This window comes from Myotis davidii, unplaced genomic scaffold, assembly GCF_000327345.1.
Source record: "Myotis davidii unplaced genomic scaffold, ASM32734v1 scaffold425, whole genome shotgun sequence".
NCBI classification, from domain to species: Eukaryota; Metazoa; Chordata; class Mammalia; order Chiroptera; family Vespertilionidae; genus Myotis; species Myotis davidii.
This window is the reverse complement of record NW_006296413.1, coordinates 4,940,650-4,946,305: the sequence shown is the minus strand read 5'-3', so window position 1 is coordinate 4,946,305 and position 5,656 is coordinate 4,940,650.

Sequence of the window (5,656 nt, the reverse complement as noted above, 5' to 3'; positions counted from 1 at the left end):
GGGGGCTGGGATAAGAGAGTGTCTGATGGGGTGGCAGACCCTCTGTGTCTCCCCCACCGGGTCTGTTGGGAAGGGAATGCCCAGCTGACCTCCCCAAGGTGGCACAAGCAGGGAGGGGGCAGCTGCCTGCAGCTGTGGAGACGGGGAGGCTGGTTCCACTGCACCCGGTGCGTCTGCCCACCTTGGAACCAGCTGCCTCAGCCCAGGCCCTTCCCCAGAGGGAACAGCACCTTCCCCCGCACAGAACGCACCAGCCTCCAGGGAAGGACGAGGAGCAGGCCTTTGGGGCTCCCCAGCACCATGTCCAAGCCCCAGGCACCTCAGGCCCCACATCGCCCAAGAAGCAGGAGCAGCAAGGGGGCAGGGGTCAGCCACCCGTGGGCTCAGATTCCACAAACACGAATTCCTGGTCCCCAGTGTGGGCCTCCCCATGGTGTGCCCGTTGTGCGGGTGAGGAAACTGAGGCACTGCGCGCTGAGCCGGGTGACTTGTCTGACCCCAGGGCTCTTGCTTCTACACTGCAGGCCTGTTTTGGCTTTAGGAGGACTGCCATCTTCCCTGAGGGCCCAGGTGGGAGAAGGAGGGTCATTCACAATGAGAACCCTCCGCGGCAGCACCCCGTCCCCTCCAGCACGCTGATGGTGGTGCCCAGTGTCCCCCTCATCCCAGTTTCCAGAGCCCCCAGGCCCTGGCACTGCTGCGATCGTGCCCTGTGCCCGGCGGTGCCGGCTAGAGGCTCACTGCAGATGCGGAAGCGTGTGCATCTCACCTGTCCTGCTCACAGTGGCGGGGAACCAAGCCGAGGGCTCTGAGCGCGGAGGCAGACCTGCTCCTCACCTGCCCCTTTTCTCCAGAGGTTGGCTCCTGGGCCGCTGGGTGGGCCCTGCCTGCTGACCCTGGCCTCACCCAGGGACCTGTGACCTTGGCTCAAGCTGGGCTTGGTGTTTGGAAGCCACACAAGCAGTGGCTGGTACAGTGATGTCCACATGAGCTTGGGCCACTCGAGAGGGCAGCGCATTGGGGTGGGGGCGTGCTTCTCCTAGCCAGACTCTGTCATTTCCCCTCACTCCCTCTCCCTGACGTGGGGCGAGTCCTCTTGCCTACCAGGGCACCCACGTCTCCGTTTGCCTCGGAGAGCCTCGCCCCTGGCCCTCCGAGGTCAGAGCTGGTGGAGACAACTGTATGCAGACTGTGGCTCGGAGCTCGGGCTCGGGAGGCCACGCAGATCCCAGCCCACAGCTGTGAGATGGGTGAGATGCATGAGCTGCTCCAGGTGCTGGGGATACAGCCATGAACATACAGCCGTGAACAAGAGAGACAGCTCACTCCCTGGCGCCCCCGCTCCAGGGGAGACACAGCAAACAAGGTTCCGGGTGTGTCCGCAGGGAGGATGCTGGGAGGAAAAACCAGCTGTCATGGGGGGGCGCTTTTTTTGTTACTCTTTTTTTGATCATGGACATTTTCTTATGTTTTATCTTTTATGTTTTTTTTATTTTAATACATTTTTATTGATTTCAGAGAGAGGAAGGGAGAGGGAGAGAGAGAGAGAAACATCTATGGCTGTCTCCTGTATGCCCCCTACTGGGGATCAAGCCCACAACCTGGGCATGTGCCCTGACCAGGAATCGAACCGAGACCTCCTGGTGCATGGGTCAGCACTCACCAGTGAGCCACACTGGCCGGGCTGATCATGGACATTTTCACCCAAAAGAAGACGGAGAATAGCATAAAAAATGCCATGTACCCCACTTCAACAAATTTGGTTTCTCTTTATCTCCCCACATCTCTCTTCCTTCTGGACTATTTTAACCCCTTCCCCAACAATTTTTTTGTTAAAAACGTTTCTTTTTCAGACTAATTTTTTTAATTTGGTTCTATATAGTATTTTTGATGCTGGTTATGAAAACAGTTTGTAACTCGTCTTCCTATAAACCATAAATCCCAGTCATTATATCTCATCTGTAAATAGGTCTGTTTGTGTCTCTAGGAGATTAACACGCTGTTCATGTCATTATCACACTTTAAAAATTAATAATCCCTTAGCCCAGCCAGCGAGGCTCAGTGGTTGAGCGTCAACCTATGAACCAGGAGGTTGCGGTTTGATTCCCAGTCTGGGCATATGCTCGGATTGCAGGCTTGATCCCTCGTGTGAGGCACGCAGGAGGCAATCGATAAATGATTCTCTTATTGATGTTTCCATCTCTGCCCCCCTCTCCCTTCCTCTCTGAAACCAATAAAAAAATTTTTTAAAAAATTAATAATCCCTTAATGTCATCTAATATATAGTCAGTGTTCCCATTACCCAATTGGTCCAAGAATATCTTTTATTTTATTTTTTAAAATATATTTTATTGATTTTTTACAGAGAGGAAGGGAGAAGGAAAGAGAGTCAGAAACGTCAATGAGAGAGAATTGACTGGAATCGAACCTGGGACCCTTCAGTCCGCAGACACATGCTCTATCCACTGAGCCAAACTGGTTAGGGCCCAAGAGTATCTTTTAAAAGTTTGTTGAACCAAGATGGCAGCGTAGGTAAACACCTGTACTCACCGCCTCCCAGAACCACATCAAAATTACGATTAAAATACAGAACAAGCATCATCCAGAACCGCCTGGAAGCTGGGTGAATGGAAGTCCTACAACTAGAGACATGAAGAAAGCAGGTTGAGACCTGTAGGAGGGGCGGAAGCGGAACAGGCTGGTCTGGCACCCAATCAGAAGACGCTCAACTACAAGGCTGTGCACACAGGGTGCACCTGGAGTGCCCAGCTCAGGTGACTGGGGAGGCTGAGCCACTGGGCCCTACAGGACACCTGCTACACAAGGCCACTCTTCCAACTTCAGGACACCTGCTACACAAGGCCACTCTTCCAACTCCGGGAGACAGCAGCTCTACCCAATACATAGAAACAAACAGGGAAGCAGCGAAAATGCAAAGACAAATAAACATATCACAAATGAAAGAAATGGAAGCAAGCAAACTACTGGATACAGAGTTTAAAACCATGGTGATACGGTTACTCAAGGATCTTGAGACTTTCAAGGATCTTAGTGAGAAGGTGAGAGACATGGAAAAGAACCAGTCAGGCCCTAACCGGTTTGGCTCAGTGGATAGAGGATCGGCCTGCGGACTCAAGGGTCCCAGGTTCGATTCCAGTCAAGGGCATGTACCTTGGTTGCAGGCACATCCCCAGTAGCGGGTGTGCAGGAGGCAGCTGATAGATGTTTCTCTCTCATCGGTGTTTCTAACTCTCTATCCCTCTCCCTTCCTCTCTGTAAAAAATCAATAAAATAAAATAAAATACAAAAAAAAAATAAGAACCAATCAGAAATTAAGCATACACTCACTGAAATAAAGAACAACTTACAGGGATTCAACAGTAGGGGATTACCAGAATCAAATCAACGATTTGGAATATGAGGAAGCAAAAACCACCCAATCAGAAGAGCAAAAAGAATAAGAAATATGAAGAAAGTGTAAGTAGCCTCTGGGACATCAAGCATACTCATATTCACAATATGGTGCCAGAAAGGGAAGAGAGAAAGCAAGATATTGAAAACCTATTTTGGGGTTGGGGGGGCAATGAGGGAATAAGGACACATATGTAATACCTTAATCAATAAAGAAAAAAAAAGAGAGAAAACCTAAAAAGAGCTGTCTCCATGGGCTGCTTTACACATTACCTTAATGGTCTTTTACCCAGGAACAAAGTGATGAATAGCAAGAACCTACAACCAAGATTACTTTATCCAGCAAAGCTGTTATTTAGAATTGAAGGTCAGATAAAGAGCTGCACAGACAAGAAAAAGCTAAAGGAGTTCATCACCACCAAACCAGATCACATGAAACGTTGAAGGGTATTATTTAAAAAGAGAAAGAAGGGGGAGGAGGAGGGATAAAATATATGAACAATAAAATGGCAACATACATATCTATCAACAGCCAAATCTAAAAATCAAAATAAATGAACAAAAAATCTAATGAAAAAAATAAAACTGGTAAAAATAAATAAATAAATAACCTGGTGAATAAAAAAGAATCAGAAGAATGGAAGCATGGAACAGATTGACAAATCTCAGAGGCAAGGCAGGTGGGGTGGGAAGAGATTAACCAAAGATCTTACCTGTGGACGCAGTAAGGTGGTGAAGGCCTGCGGTCGGGCAGGAACCGGGTGGAGAGGGCAATGGGGGGCGGGGAATGGGGACATCTGTAATACTCTCAACAATAAAGATTTTAAAAATTAAATAAAAAATTTGTGGTGAAATACATGTAACATTTACCATCGTAACCACTCTTTTTAAAATATATATTAAATATATATATTCTTATTGATTTCAGAGAAGAAGGGGCAGGGAAAGAAAGATAGAAACATCAATGATGAGAGAGAATCATGGATCATCTGCCTCCTTACGCCCCACATTGGGGATTGAGCCCCACAACCCGGGCATGTGCCCTGACTGGGAATTGAGCTGGGATCTCTTGGTTCATAGGTCGACACTCAACCGCTGAGCCACACCAGCCAGGTGTAACCACTCTTTTTTTAAAAAAAAACAAACATGTTTTTATTGCTTTTTCGAGAAAGAGGGAGAGGGAGAGAGAAGTATTGATCAGCTGCTTCCTGCACGCCCCCTTCTGGGGAACAAGCCTGCAGCCCAGGCCTGTGCCCCGGACTGGAAATCGGACTGATGACCTTCAGTTGCCCAGGACAACGCTCAACCAGCTAAGCCGCACCGGCCAGGGCAGCCACCCTTAAGTGTACGGTTCCGAAGTAAGTACATTCCTGTGGTGCAGCCAACCTCCAGGACTCTTCGTGAATATCTTTTCGCAGCTGGTTTGTTTGAGTCAGGATCTGAGTAAGGTGCACACATTGCATTGGGTTGGTGTTTCAGCCTGTAACAACCTTTCCTTCCTCTGTTTTTCCTTCTTTCTTTTTCCTTGACTAAAAACACTGTGCTCTGCCCAGCCGGTGTGGCTCAGTGGTTGAGCGTCAACCTATGAACCAGGAGGTCACGGTTCGATTCCCAGTCAGGGCACATGCCCGGGTTGTGGGCTCCATCCCCAGTGTGGGGCGTATAGGAGGCAGCTGATCAATGATTCTCTCTTATCATGGATGTTTCTATCCCTCTCTCTCTCTGAAATCAATAAAAATAATATTTTTAAAAAAGAAATAAATTTTAAAAAACACATAACACTGTGGTCTGTAGACAGAATGTCCTGTTCTGGTTCTGGCTGATTGCGTACTCGATAGGGGTTTGCACGTTCACGGGGGATGCTGTGTGGGGTTGAGGGCTTCCACGGAGCCATGCAGCTAAATAGGGAAAGGGAGTTCGGGGCAGAGGGGACAAGGAGGCCAAAACCTGGGGCTTTTGTTCCCCAGGGGCTCACAGGCACCCTGCCTTCATGTCAGACATTGTTGGAGGCACCAAGGACCCCGCTGGGAACCAGAAAATGTCCCTGCTCTCCTCGGGGCTGGAGACCTACACACCGTCCTCCAGGAGAGCAGCGCTGTCCCTGCCTGCTGGCTTCCGGGTACGTGGGCAAATCATCGGGCCTGCCTGCCTGCCCACCTCCTCCAGGAAGCCAGGTAGAGCCCTGGACACCAGCTGGTACCAACTCGGAGCCTGAGGCCGCTGAGGGCTGGTCTGCCGGCCTCCC